At 37.7% G+C, this 16,615-nt stretch overlaps 1 pseudogene; it reads left to right on the plus strand.

The window, feature by feature from the left end:
* The first annotated feature begins 2,235 nt into the window (after positions 1 to 2,235).
* Positions 2,236 to 16,012, plus strand: LOC149772945 (uncharacterized; annotated as a pseudogene).
* Positions 16,013 to 16,615: the final 603 nt, after the last annotated feature.

Below are 16,615 nucleotides of genomic sequence, written 5' to 3' on the forward strand. Positions count from 1 at the left end.
ATGAGCGAACGAGCGGAAGTCGCATCGGATTGGTTGCTCTGTGTAGTATGGTGATCACGAAACTTAAATTTCAACGGCATTTTAGGGTTGTGTTATTCTGCTTGGATTTACAAGTTGTCAAACGTAGGATTTGATTCGGAAATATGATGTACATATCGCAAAAAGAACTCTTCAGCCGACGGGAGCTCAACAGCCGCGAAAAATACCGGTAAGTGTGTGAAATATACACATATATGTGCAGCCATAAGTGTCTGCTGATAATTGCAGAGTTCAATGAATACATGAAATCAGCCCCTAACCCCAACATCAAGATCGTAACGGGTGAAGGGCTGATTTATCGGCCTACATCATCACCATCTCTCTCTCTCTCTCTCTCTCTCTCTCTCGGTTTGTCTTTCGTTTTTTATTTTTTTATTTTATCAAAAACACATTTGCACAGAGTATTGAGTTTCCATTGACAGATTACGCTTTTACGATAAACAGGTATTCGCAAAAAAACTGGCTTTTCAGCAAGACTCACCCCTTAAACACTTTGAATTGTCATTATATGACTTCTTGAATATGAATCGTATAGAATTTCAAGAAGCTGCAAAACAAACATGGAAGCGGCCGCTGTTGGCTGAGGTCTATAGGACTCACAATACTAATTCAGTTCCCATAGTAAACCTTTGCAAATACCATGATATTAAAAATTCAGTAACTTAAAATTTCTGAGTGCTTATGATCAGATCTGTATTTGTCAGTATAAATGAAAACTGGATGTCCGCTTCAGTGTCAAGGAAAGGATATGAGCCGCGGCACTTTCTTAACCTGCATGTGTTTGAAACATGTGCTTTCAGATCCGCAACAAAATTTCAGATGCTAATTTTAGTAATGAGTGTTCCAAACTCAAGGCTGTTAAAAGACTGAAATCCCATCAATAAAACAATGTCTCTATTTTTGTTTTCACTTATAACTAGGATAAGCTCTCAAAAGATTATTTTTCCTAATTATTAACCAATCCTGGCCTGCCAAACCCATATATACTCTATTTTATGTTCACCTATTTCCAGGCTGGTTCCCATTTTTCCATATAATTAGTACCGTGTGTCATATACCTCTCTCGTTTACCGATCACTGCCAAATCCACTTCTGTCCGCGAGGGTCTCAGTCTCCGCATGTACTATCGTGTGTTGAATAAGGGCGTTAAACCCACAACAACAACGAAAATGAAACTATCCATCGTGTCATCACACACACGCGCAGACACAAATACATGTGTGTGTTATTATGGAATATGTGTGTGTGTATGTGTGTGTGTATGGTCTACTGGGTCTTTTATGCTTGTGTAGTTTTTCTTTAATCTTTGAAACTGATTTGATTTTATTTCGGTACAATATCTCCATTGATTGTGTGTGTCTTGTTTCTGTTTCTTTTCCTACAGATTGTCTCCACCACTGGATGAAATGTCAATCATCTATACTGGGAATAAGAGAAACCAAATACGCATGTCCTGATAATCATTTATAGAAACACCATTTACGTAAACATATAGCGCCCTTGATAAAACTTTGATACGTACGGCATTATCGCATTGCATGTTTCCTGCCTTTGTAAGCATGGAATTAATGTCCCTAATTTATACTTTGACTGACATAGATTATGTTACTGTTGGCATCCTCGGGAGGAGTTTTTATTATATATGTGACGTAATAGGCTAAATCTAGTTATTCCAAGAAATCATTGTGAAAGGGTATTTCAAGAGTCGGTGGAAATCGTGACTCAGCACCCAAAAATTTGATTTAGGAGGAAAGAAATCAAAGACATGTTAGTTTTCGCGGTCTAAAATTGAGAGCAACCAAGTGTCACACATGTTTAATCAAAGACATTAAATAAAATGTATTGTTCCCTATAAAACAGTTTAAATGTTCAAATTATTATTAAAAAAATATTGATCTATCTTAACGTGTACATATTGCTCTTCATACTAAGCCGTCTTTAAACGCCACACACGGGTCAAACGACATGCCTTATTATACCGTTAGATGCAACCAATAAACGTGTAATTTGAGTGAAAACTACAGGTAGAAATCTTGCGCATTTTAGGAACGAGTTTGATTTCGGGCAATTTTGATGTAATATTTCCAGAAAAAAAAAACAGAACTTAAAAAAATCGGAGTCTGGATTTAAAGTTCAGCATTTGAAGCTTGGTTTAAACAGAAATTTCATAAAATAATATCAATACTTTCGGTAAATATGGTGACTTTGAATATATGCCAAGGTAGGCATAAACGGGTCATGTTTGTGAATAAAGAGAGGGACGCAAATGGCTTTATCAAGTTGAGAGTAGACTTGCAACAGACATAGCTTTTACTCACGTTTCTATATTGTGTTACAATATAAAAGAACTGGTTAATGAACAGGTAAATGTATTGACGGGATGTGGGATAAATAAAGAGACTGAAGTATTAAGCAAATAAAGCATTATCAGACTGAGATAATCTTTACTTGGTCAAGCTTACTTTTTTCTTTGTTATACCATTCATTCATGCATCTTATAAGCATCCCTTCTTTTAAGACGTGTATTGGGTCAATCATTACATCATTCATTGACTCGTGAAAATGTCACATTGTCATTTCAGAAGATTTTATCATCGTGGTCGAGGGAACATTCAAAAGCACTGACCCACTGGCATATCACGTGAATAACGTATCGACTTTTATGAAAAGGTTATCATCGCACATAGAAAAAGATACAGAAACAATCTACCAAATGACGACAAACGGTGAATGTTGTTCCGCATCTTCATCTGCATTAACAAAGCTTGGCATGCGTTTATAATTTGTGTGCCATATGGCGTGTGCCATACAAGACCCCTATGGGCGTGTTCTCTGATATGCCAAATGATGACGCATAAGCAGCAGAGAGGGCCAACAAGCTCTAATTGATTCACTATCCGTTTCGCTAAATCTTAAGCCTTCCTGGAAATCGCAACAAAAAAAAAAAACAAATCGCGATTTTCTCATTACCTCGTATGAGACAATCCTGTCAACGATCTTACTAAACTCTAAATGACTTACCCACTCTGTCGCTGATAAGTTTTTCTGATAGCGTAAAATCGCAGGAAAAGTCAGCGATCGCGTCAGTGCCAAGTTTGGGGCAGCGCCCTCTCTGCTGCTATTCTCCAAAGATTTTATCAAGACCAATTCGATAACGTGTTCGATGATCATGTAAGTTTATTGTTATAAATCCATGCGGGGTTAACTGAGCCCGACTAAATAATTTTTTTATCTTATTTATATCCATATCACAGCTACACCAGGTCTGATGAATATTTCGTAACGTGTGAGTATCAACTCCGTTAAAGACAGTAAGAATATTACAGATATCCCGGATCACTTTAGGAATGTGTGTATATCGCTGGGTTAAATAAATCACATCTATGTTTTTATGTCTGCCTCGAGAAAATATTCTAGCTGGATTTGACCGTTTGTCCAGCATTACACCATCGTACACGACTAAATTGTTAATAAACCCATCAAAATCATAAATACTTGGTGCTTCATCGATATCAGAGATAAATTCAGCAACATTGTCTCCGTTTTCATTTAACGATTTTGCATTTTTATTAATATCCATAAGTACATCATAGCACCTCTAGTCATCTACAGACGGAGCAACCAGGTACAACGTATCCCACTTGAGCCATCACATTATCAAATTAAGTAACAGTTGCGTCTTACAACTTCCAGATGGACCTATAAGCTTGTATTGGGAAACGAAGTTTCCTAAGCTGGTACTTAATCAACCGATTATTATTATAATGGAGTCAATTTATTATTCTCCAAGAGGATATTGGAAAGGTAGAGCAACAATTAGTAAACTCTCCGAAGCAGCAGGTGTCGAACGTTTTACAGCTGAAGTGTGGTTAGCACGACAGGCAATATGGCAAATTAACTACCACCGCCTAAACGAATTCAGTTTGCACATTTTGATGTCAGCGTGCCAAATGAAGTTCATCAGGCTGATATATTATTTCTACCACACGATACCATTAAAATACGAAGACGTCAAATAACATACAAATGCGTGTTAACTGTCGTTGACGTTGCAAGTAGATACAATAAGCAGAGCCGTTATCAACTAAACCAGCTGCTAAAATTGCTTCTGCGTTTAAACGAATGTATCAACGTGGTGGTCTACGATGGCCACAGCTGCTACAGGTTGATCCTGGAAAAGAATTACAGACGAGGGCAAACTGCAATTCATTGTCTGCAGGCAATTGTTGAACGATTTAGTCGAACACTTGCTGAGCGGTTATTTGGATATCAGTACGCGAAGGAATTCATTCAGGACAAGAGATCTCGCGAATGGGTTGCAGGATTCCCAAGTGTGATAGCTGCGCTAAATAATGAAATAACCCGAACAACTGCAATGAAACCCGTTAATGCAATCACAAGCGCGCGTATATCAATACAACGACGTGATTTTTCAAAACAACTGGCGCTGGATAATGTGACTGTAAGATATTTATATGAACCTGGTGAACTTGAAGGTGGTAAAAAAAAAAAGAGCGACTGATCCTATGTGTAGTATCATATCACATAATATTTTCAGCGTGTTAAGATCTACTGGTAGACCTGCAATCTACAGATTAGATTCAACTGTTCCTCAACGCGGATTTACATTTAAACATTACAAGTAATTCCCGAGGATACACAATTACCACCTCGATCACTTAACTAGCGCCGTTACGTCGATTACATTCAAGACAGGTCAGCATCACATTTTCTCGTGCATGACCGCGACTGTTATCCTTTCTATCCACGGTAAATTGTCTTGGATTATTATTCGAGTACTGCCACAACATAATACAATTAAAACTTGCACAATGATTATTCTGCTGTTGTTTCAGCGCGCTGGTAAATTCAGCATCAAGAACAAAATCGCGTTTATTATTTTTGTCGCATTGTTTATAACCAGTTAAAAAAAATTTTATTATATCGCTGTCAATATCATCACTGATGGTTTCTGACGCGTCCAAGACAATTCTTCGTAGTTGAGATATTCTATTGACTCGAGACACTGCGAGATAAACTAAATTTGACCACTCGATACGATCATCAACAATCCAAACAACTGTATCAGTAATAGTTAGTCCTTGAGATGAATGTATTGTCATCGCATATCCTAACGTCCACGGAGAGCGCGTCCTCAACAGCGTGTAGCGCGTCCTCAACAACATTGACATGGACTAAAACAACATCATTTAATACAATATTCTGTTTCTCGGTCTGTCCTGGTATATCAACGTCGATATTCTGTCTTCGCGTATCAGCTGATCTACAACACAACGGTACACGTGTGTCTCTGACTATCTTTCTACTTGCTACTATTAAATCGTTTGGTCTCCATCTTTCCCAAAAGTCGTTCAAAGAAGTTTCTGAAATTATTTTACGCGCAATTTCACACTGAATTTTATTCGGTTGTAGTCTGATTAATTTTTTTAACTCCTTTAATTCTTTATCAAGAGATCTATGATCATCAGTTATCTCCGAGTAATAATCTTTAAATTTCTTCAACCAATCGTGTGGAGATGGACCAACAAACGGTGGTGGTTCGCCGTGATCGCCGCACATTCTCACAGCAGTATTTTTCAATAACAACCAATCAAGAAATGTTTTTAATGTTTCTAACGACACTGTGCACACCTCATCCCAAATGATGATCTTTGGAATATATTTCTCTCCCATTCGGTCAGGAGTCCATGTGCCACCGCTGTATTTGAAAAAGCTGTGATAAGCACTTGATTGCACTCCTCGTTGTTTCATTTATTTCTTTGTGTTGGTGTTAGCACGATCATATCATCTGAATTCCGTCGAAATAATTCAATCACTCGAGTTTTCTTACCAGAACCTTCCGGCCCGTTTAGATAAACCGTCTTTTGTCTGGATACCGGATCATACACGGACGCTGTATATGATAATTCTGATATCTGACCGCTGCGATAACTATCTTTAATCGTAACATCCGCGGATTCTGAATAATCACGTAACGTTTCTTCTTGTATTCTCCACGAACCCCATGATGCATCAGTACTTATAAAAAGAATATTTTTATCGATATAAAATGAATCCGAGGCAACTCTGACTGCGGTGTGAGGAAATCTATTTATCATTGATAATAAATTTATAGAAACACAAGCGAGCATTGAGGATCTTAGCTGTGTATATTGCGGTTATTCTCCATCAATGTAACTAACAATTGTGCCTAACTTTTGTCCGTTGGATAAGTAAGCGTTTTCTCGACTATAATATATATTTCTCACTGTTGCATCAGCGATTATAAAATCATATTCAATATCATCTAGAATTAACTGTGCGTGATGCCGTCGGTTATCATATGCTCCACCTTGGGTAAATTTGCCAATTATTTTCTACCGAGATTCTTTGCAATGCTTTCTCAGGTGGTATTTTTCGCGAAAATGTCTAATCGCGTATCAAAGTCGACAACGTCAGCAGAATAAGGGAGTAGTTTAGGTGTAGGTAACCAAACTCCGGCTTCTTTCCGATATGATATAACTGCCTCACTGGCCATCAACATTATCAATCATATATCGTAATAAAACTATTGGTATCCAGCGTTTTTCTGAGAAGTGTCTACCAAACCAAACATAACAGATCGGATGAAGATCTTTAGCGAATTCGAACGACACTACACAAGCGAATCCTGTCAAATCAAATACAGGTTATGGACCATTAATTGCCACTCTTACCATTTCATGACAGGGATGTCCAAATCGCTTGAAATATCCAGAACACTCACCCGCTCCAAGAAAACTTCCCTGATAACACGCGACCATATCCACCGAAATAACATCATTGTGGTCATACTTGGTATTCCACAAACTGCCATGTCCGTATTCGATATAACTTAACAGCACATCTTTAAGAAATTCAAATCGCGTTGGTTTCCATGAATTTCTCTCTCTGCCAGCGTGGGCAGCAACTGACGAAACTGTAAAACATTTTTTAAATAATTGCTCAGTATTTTTTTAATATCTTTGCGCAAGATTTCTCATCGTTTCAGGAAGAGATTCTTTACGGTATAAATCGCCTTTGGGTCGAACAAATTGATCATATTTTTTATCATCTGAACTTGAAAATAACCATACCGATACAGGATCGTTTTTACTTATTTCGTGAACAAAATCAAATATATTCACAGAGTTCTCTGGGTAAAATCTTACAGTTCGATCTCGTGGAAATATTGTTACTGCGCTAGTCCACGCGTGCGCATTGTGATCAATAATTTCAATTGGTGTCCCGTTTCCTTTGTTCTCTGATTCATATAGAACCTCTTCGGTTAACGTTTTTACTGTCATTGGAAATTTTAATTTACTTGATAACATAGCTACATCACTTATTATAGCTCCGGTATCCTTGACCGATTCAGCCCATGTGTTTTTTTTTTCTTTCACGTCGCTGATTAGTTAACCCATTTCCACGCTTCGCATTTGTAAAATGCTCAATTACTCGTTCGGCTACACAATTCAGCCTTGAAAATCTCATTGGTGCAAGATCATCGATGTTGGGTTTATCATTTAGCTGATAAATTCCATAAACAACCGCGGTCACATGATACGCTCGAGCGTAATATGGTCTGTCAATACCAATCAGTGTTCCTGGCTTGGAATATTTACTTAACACAACAGTTTGTCCATTAGCAAGGACAGGGTCACGTTTGTCACGGATAATCCACTCAGCGGAATATGTTTCTGCTAGCACAATAAACTTTATTCTGAAAAAAATATTTCTGATCGTTGATATAATCGATAATCGCTTTCGCACGTGTATCGTTCATTGTAGCAGCAATGACATCGTCGACACCTTTGTCATCGCGTATAATTTTGAATGTCGACCACGTGTGAAATGCCCCATCATCATGAAATTACTTTTTCGCACCCCTCATAATATTAATCAGATCAATAGTCGGATCAGTCAGAGTTCGCCTCCGCAAGTCAGGGGTTCTTCTTTCAAGATCGAATCTGGAAGTTTTCCAGGGCTTGATTGTACATAATCTCGTAAACTCATCCATGCTATAATTGAAACCAGTATTTAAATAAAAAATATAATATATAATGACTCAAATAAGAAATCAGTACAAGTGGCTGTTGATAGGGTCTGTAACTCCTTGTAACAAATCCTGCGTACATGAATCTTGCGGACAACATTCGCCAAGTGGGAGGAAGGGGAGTCTAGGTCCAAAACCCTGCTTATGGTGTGGTGTTGGGGTTAGAGGTAAAACACAGCTGTGTGTGCAATGTGGTGGTAAAAGAAATAGGAAACTGAAGCGATATTACGATAAAAAAATAACAACTCTGTCATTGGTAAGTTCATAAAAAAACCGAAGACTATATTACCAGATTTTGTAAAAATAAATTATAATTTAGACAAAGAATATTACATATAAATGGAGCAAAAAGAATTTGACCGACATCATTGAGAATTATGAATCATCTCGTGATGGTGCAGTCAGACACTGTCTGCTGAAGAAACCAGCTGGTGTTGTTAATAATGTTGGTTATCTAACGTTCGCCGTTGGGAAAAAGAAGTATTAACAGTCATAGGTTCATATTCGAGGTCTTTTACGGGGAAATCAAAGACGGTCTTGTGATCGATCATATTGACTCAGATAGGAAAAATAATAATTTGAGTAACCTTCGGACTATTACACAACGGGAAAATTGTACATTCGGAACTACTGGAAAGTATAAAAAGGTTCCTAGAGTCGTTAAATCTTTGAATAAAGAAACCGGGGAAGAAATAATATTTCAGTCGATATATGCTGCTGGTAAATATTTTGACATCTACATGCCTTCCGTACAACGTGTTGCAGATAAAATATACAAATCGGCTTTTTCTCAAAAGTATAAACATCGAATCTCATTCTCTTATGTCCTAATAGAGTTAGATACAGATAACGGAGATAACTCTGCACGATTGTGTAAAAAATGATAGAGTTCCCTCCCTTGACTGTCAGAAGATTGTACAATAATGTTGAAATACACTCCATTTCTTTTTTTATAGGTATTATATATTATCCAGAAAATAAGTAATTTTTTTAATATGACTTGTTAGGTAGAACTAAATTCAAGTTGTATTACTTTTTACAATCCAAAAGTAACTATAATAATTTGTATTATTTTCTTGTAATCCAAAAGTAACTGTATAATAATTTCTGAAACATATATCAATAACAAGGTTCCGTGGCCCATTGGTAGAGCTCCGAATTATCGTTATCGACGCTTCGAATTCGAATCCAATGACTGGCATATTGTCGAAGTAGGCAATATTTCGCGATTTTATATAAACTTTTGGGGGCTCACCCCAAGCTCGAACTTCAACAGAAAAAAATTCACCCTCTCCCACGTCGTCATCACGGCGTGGTGCTCCTTTCTCACCCGAATGGTTGATTTCTGGGGGGAGTGTGTGCAAAAATATGTTGAATGTAGAGAAGGTCTCCGTATGTTGTGCTGTCCTTACAATTAAGTTATAGTTAAAAAGTACATGTTGTGCTGTCCTTAGGATAAGTTAGAATTAAGATTATATATTGCCCGTCAAACCTACTAGAATGTCATAAGACAATCTAGGAGAGGCACGGTAAATAATGTAGATATATATGTTGTGCCTATGGGTAAGTTAGAATTAAGCTTATATGTACTGGTTGAGCCTGCTAGAATGTCATAAGGCAATCTAGGGCCTCATATGGTGAATGTGCCGTCGTTATATATACTACATTTTGTATTGTCCTTAGATGTATTCCTCTGAGCCTGCTAGCATATAATTTGGTAAGCTAGGGGTCCACATGGGGAATGTTTCGTCTTTGTAAAAACGCCTTCCTGAGCCTTCTAGGCTGTTGTTTGACAGGTTAGGGGTGTATATGAGGGTTGTTTACATTCCCCTGAGCCTGGTAGGATGTCATATGGCACCCTAGAGGCTCATATGGGAATGTGTCGTCTTTAGTGTAAAAAAAATAACACCATTCTGTTAGTGTACTGTCATTGAAAACATTAGATCAGAATTATCTCATGAATGAGGCAAATTCTTGCGTGAGGCAACTAAGAAAGATTATATCCGGAAATAAAAATGAAAGTATGTCCCTGACTGTCAGGAAAAAGTTTCCTTATCCTTCACCACTGACCAATTTTCAGTAAAAAATTATTGTGTTTTGTGTGAAATCTGAGCGACAGCTTGGGTCTAGTCCATTTGTCAGTTCAAAATAAATATCCACCTTGACTGTCAAGGAGGAGAATATTTTTTTTTGGTACTACTTTCTTGATAACACTCTTAGTATCCTTAGGATTTTATATATAAATTTATACTTGGCGTTTCATACCTTAAATCCAGCAAATGCCCGGACTGGTAAGTTAGTTTGAAATTGATTCTTGATAACAGTGGATTATGACATCGTAGATAGACCAGATTGATCGGTTCTTGTACAATCAGATATCCGTTGGGTTCTTTCGGTGTGAACGAATAAAGAATAAATCCTAGCTGCACTTGATTTTATATTGTTGTTTCTGTGTTGTAACTTCCATCAATTACATCACAGACAAGACTGACCGCGACCGTTGGAGTTATATGTAAGATTTCAGGAGATACATGGCGACCTTCGTGTGGATTATTGTTGTATCGGAGAATAGTTCGTAACGGTAGTGTTTTTTTTTCACTGTTCAAGTATATCAGAAAAGAACTCATCAATGATTTTCTCGGTGAAATTTAATAATTCTTCTGCGTTATATCCCCGAAATTTAAAATTACTAGATCAGCTTCTGTTATCGAGTATGCAGTTAAAAATCGTTGTTTATATATATTTATATCGTCAGTGTAATCATATCTTGCCTGGATTATTCTCTGGTGAAGATATTCCATGTCAGATACGAGCTGATTTAATATTTCAATGTGTTTAATGATGTTGCTACGTGAACTTCTTATATCAAAAAGATGATATTGGAAGTGTTGCCGTAGTCGCTCTAGTTGTGTTTTATGTTCTTGATTAATAATTTCAAAGTATGTTTTGATGTCTCCCAGATGAATAATTATAGATTTAGTTCCTCCTCCATGGAGTCGTTCATACAAAAATACTACGATATATGGTCCTTATTATTGAAGAAAAAACTACTACTCAACGATTTTAGTATGATGAGGGTAAATTCGTGGTATGATGTCTTGTCCGTGGTATAATCAGACTTTTTTGGTTCTGGTAACGGCGGTGGGACTTAAAGTGGAATTTCAGGCCATCCTAAGACTGTTCTGATCGATGACTGATATATATCCACGGCGTAATCGGGAGAGTTTATATTGATGACAGCGGACAGTGTTGGTTCATGGACTGTTATTGCTTTCTTGGATTCCTTCCCGGTGATACTTTTTATTCTGCGCCGTAATTCCTCATTGATTTCTTCGATTTGATAGCACCCGGTGGATATTCCAACACGTTCCAGTCGGGTGTACCATCTGGTTTATTTTTATTTGCAAACACCGACGAATTGTTTGCTGGTAATCCACCAAATGATTTTGATCTGATATTTTGCCAACTATGGTATACTCGCAACTGTAATAACGCGATCTCGCTTACCGGAATCACAGTTGAAAAATTAATACTGAATTCAGGTTGTTTGGACCTTCCTGTTGTCATTGTTGTTCTTGCCGGAGTTGTATTTGCGGCTATCGGCTGCAGTAGTTCTGTCATTATTATTTTCATTTTCTTTCAAATGGTGGTTTTCTGCTTCGATTACTTCATGGTATGTCTTAACCATTACGGCAAATTTGGAATCTGATATCGTTGTATCTTCGAGGCTTGATGACGATAATTTAGAATATGCAGCTGTGGCTGTGTTTAAGTTTACAACGTAGTCGTTGAGTTTTATGCTAATGCACGTGAATATCATTTTCGCGATAGTATTAAAAACACATGCAAAGGCCGCTGATGATGAAACGCGTATTTTTACTGCTACTGCCGTCGTTACTGGCGTTAGCGCTGATAATACTACCTCGGTGGACGCAACTAACGCCGATACTGAATAAACTATAGCATCCAAAGCAACTACACGCCGCTTGTATTTTTTTACTTTCAACGTATACTAGTTAATGATGGGTTTTTAACGCTGATTGCCATTCACGTACTTGATCGTGTTTATATTATTGAACATTTAATGTTGTTGTCGACGCTGTCAACGACATTATTATTTTACACAGTAACCAATTGAGGTGTTTCAGCTACAAATTCTAGACACCACCGGTAAGATGTTGTGGTTAATTTCTTACCAACTGCTTCCACAATAAATACTTCTTCGTTTCCTTTATTTAATATGATAGACACAACTTCAGAAAACTTATCTGCTGAATGACGCCATGGATACGTTGTAAATATCTCAAATTTTTCAGCACTGAACACAGACAGCCTGTATACACCAGTGACTGTTGCGGTATGTTTGGGAGTTTTATTTTGCTTTGACCATGTTGCGAATCCCGATGACACTGTGTATACCACGTTGATGATCTGTTTGTGAGGAATTTTAATCAGACTAGTTTTTTAACGATATCAGGAATTCCACTTACGATATCTTCTTGTGTTTTCCTAATCGTATCAATGTTTGTCTTGATATCAGAAGTTTCATGTTAGCGGTGAGCGGAGTACCAAATAATTCCTCTGCGGTTTCATAAATTAGTCTAATGTTTCTACGGAGATTTGTAAACATGTTTACGTGTACGTCATACTCGGCCCGGTGCTGTAGTTAACGTCAGCATATTGTTTTGTTGAGGCATCTTCATCAGATGTTAGATCTGTTACGGCTACCATTTCATTTACGTTCATGCTGAGTTCACCTGTCAAATAGTCACCGGTTGATTTTAAACGATTAGCAACACTTTTTGTGATTTCATCTCTGATGGTTGTACATGATATACTTGATTCTCTGATTTTCCCGCTGTCAGTAAACACAGGGATGTTATGCGTGACTGCACCGAGTACTCGCCGAACTATGTCATTCTATTTGATATTGCTGGTTTTTAACACACCATATCGGTCCTGAAAAACAACAACGTCATCTCGGTCAACCCCGGAGATGTTCATAAGATTGTCGATTTTATCTTTAGTCGCATATTTTGATAAATCATTATCATCGCGTTTTTTTACCATTACCTTTGCTGAGAGATCTTCCGTAAATATCAACAAAGTTATCTTTAAGGGTTGTTTAAAACAACGATGGACGGTTAAACCTACCTGCGGTATAATCGTGCACGACTTGTGAGGTGGTTTGGTTGATTTTGATAACGCCTCAAGTACATTAATTGCTTCAAGGCCACATATTGGTGGATCGGTTAATGTTTGTGTTGGTAGCGTTGAGTACCAAAAACTGGAATTTGAAACGGAGTACTCTGTACTTGAGTACTTTGCACTGGAATAATTCGTACCCTACCGGCATATTTTAGAAATTCAACTTAAGGTGCTAACCCATACGAAACAAAATAAACGAGTCCACCTGGATCAATTGCATATGCAACCCAATGAGTTCCTGGACCAACGCTGTCTTCAAGATTAATAATTCCTTCTTCAACGATGTTTGGTTTACGCGGTAACTGATCTCGCATAAAAACACCTCTAAAATGTTTATTTTGAGTTGTTTAGCAGCATCGAGTAAATCAAAATTTGACAACGGCGCTAGATGCGCTGCGTCTCTCAACGATGTTTGAGGTACCATGAGGGTGCAGTTCCTGGTAGTCTTAGACCCTTTCCGTACCATGAAGGCGAAGTTCCTCTTAGTCTTAGACCCGCTCCCTTTTCTATATCCTTTCCCAGTTGCTTTCTTTAATGCCATTGCAGCAGCGGTTGCAACAGCACCTAACACGGCTGCTTTTGCAGCAGCTGGGTCAGCAGCAGCTATCAGCGCTGGTATTGCTGCGAGAAGTGGAAATATTCCTCCGGTTTTAGCCATATCGTTGATAGCACTAGCAGAAAGTTTAAATCGTATTCCAGTCTTGGATTGTTTGGCTTTATTGAGATGTTTGATTTGACCTTCTGTTAGTGAAAGTTTATTTTCACCGCCTGTGATTTGATTGTGTTTTAACGATATTTTTGTTCTGGTGTTTTGTTTTTGCCGGCGCGGACTGTAATTTCTTGATCTGACCAAGAGTCAGACTGACACAAACATGAGGATATGACATTTTTATAAAATGCCCGTATTTCTAAATCACATGGATTAAGGTAACACATTAAGATTTTCCACTGGTGCATCAACGACTCTCATTCGACCACTAACACCTTCAAGTAACATTGCTTTGTTACTGAGTATGACCGAGATTGCTCTGTAATCAGCAACAGCGCCTTTATCCACGGTAGCTTTAAGTGTATATCAACGACAGATTGTCTAAATAAATCTAAATGTTTCAGCGAGAAGTAATAGATTGGATACAATGTTGTAAAATCCAGCTGTGAGATTTGTAAACCAGTGTCTTTGTTTTGATCACGTCCCATATACTACAACAATCTATGATACGTGCGAGCAACATGATTGTGTTAAAAATTTAAGATTATATCCTCGGATGGTTCTTGATCCCCATTTATCCTCAAAGAAACTTCGGTAACACCTAGTTTATCAAATATCATATGGGAACGTCATTGATTACCCACCCGAGTAGCATCTTGCAACGCAACAAATATGTGTCTCTGTGCAGAAACACCCTGTCGAGTTGCTATTTGCCACGTGAATAACCCAGTGACGTTACTTTGGGTACTATCGGTGGACACTGAGAACCACGACAGCAGAGATTTACCGCCTATGTTCATAAAATAAAGTAATTTCTGTTCTTCAACGATCGATGGGGTCATTACTGGTATCCACAGCGATAGTTTAGACTGTATCACTTTACCAGCAGCAGCAGCGGCTGATCTTCAAATGGCATCGTTACTGGTACATTTTCGTACAAGCACAACTGTGTGTTTCGCTCCAAAGAAACTTTTCGGACATTTCTGCAAAATCCAAAGATATGTGATAATGGAATCGCGCATGAAAATTCTCTACGGTTACCTTTCAACATTGATTTACGTGTAGCAAATACTAAATTGTAATTAGGGTTTTGACTTTGTAGCATCAAAAATGCATCAGCAAGTCTTTCAATCGCTCCAGGACGTTGAGGGTCAGCCGCAGTATTTAGTACAACTTGTACTTGAAGAAATGGGTTGGCATTTATAATTATCTTTGTGAAACATCATCGACGTGCCAATTGATATTGTGTGGTCGTCAGAGTATCTTGCTAACCCTACTACTGTGGCGGCAACATCAACATAATTTTGAATTGTTTCTATGTTTCTCCATCAATCATGTATGTGGCACTTTCAAATAACGCCATAATACCGTTATTAATAAAACCAACCATAGCATCAGCTCCATATGGTGTGTTAGCATTAACATTAGAGTTTATTAAGTTGGTTGACAGGGTTGTCTCATACGAGATACTGAGAAAATCGCGATTTGTTTTGGTTTTTTTGCGATTTTCGAGGAAGGCTTATTTTGCGAAACGGATAGTGAATCAATTAGAGCTTGTTCGCCCTCTCTGCTGCTGCTATCCCGGGTTTAACTTTGAACTGGATATTTGACTACGCTACGATCGAGAAGAACTGAAGACATTCAAGATTCGGAAAGAATTCTGCTTATTTTGAGATGTGAAAGAGAGAGTCAAGGGGGCCTTCTATATCGGCAAATACAGGAAAGTCAAACCTATCGCGCTTGAGTTTGCCGCGCTTCGTGCAGATCCTCATCGATATAACGTTCTTCTAAATGACTGTGTAGAGTTTGCTAAAGAATTCTGCATATGCATGCTGAGTTATTGTAGTAACTACAGAGAACTTGAAAAGGACATCAACGAGCGCATTGGCTAGGCTACTGCTAGTGACCTGAGTCCGGATTATCTTTCCAGACGTATTAAAAAGTTCGGCGTAATGGATGGCATACCTTACCTAGGTAACTGATTACTTACGATATGAATTGTATTGTTCTTGTCGTACCACATCGTGACGTCATGCGTTGTAGCAGTACGTGTCTTTTATTTCATGCAGAATAAAGGCTGATGCTCTTTTTGTGGTTCATGTTTCATATTAAGGCAACTATTTTATTGGTTACTAGCAAATGCAGTTAATTTTTATCTCAAAGATGTCTATCATATGTACTGAAAACACTAATATATATTTTTATATTATTGAAAATAACCTTTTAATGGATAGTAAACGACTGGAAAAGCTTACCGCAAAAGAAGAATGAAATTAAGAAAAATAAGAAAAAGGTTTCACTCATCTTCATCTGGCCATACGTCAAAAGTGGCATTTTCGTCTTTAAATCATATATTTTTGGAGTATTGTGTTCAGTGCGCAATCTAGATAGCCAGTTATTTTCGTATGCTTAAAAAGAATAAAAGCTTAAAACATATAGTACCATTTGTTTCAGGATCTTTAGATGACAATAATAGTGAATGTTATTCGCCTTTATATTGATCCCTAACTCATTTTCATTCACAGAGAGAGGGAGAAATAAAAAGAGATTAATCTGTAAACTGTAATAAAGTAATGACATGAATT

This window comes from Sinohyriopsis cumingii, unplaced genomic scaffold, assembly GCF_028554795.1.
Source record: "Sinohyriopsis cumingii isolate HCF-2022 unplaced genomic scaffold, ASM2855479v2 utg000957l, whole genome shotgun sequence".
Taxonomy (NCBI): Eukaryota; Metazoa; Mollusca; class Bivalvia; order Unionida; family Unionidae; genus Sinohyriopsis; species Sinohyriopsis cumingii.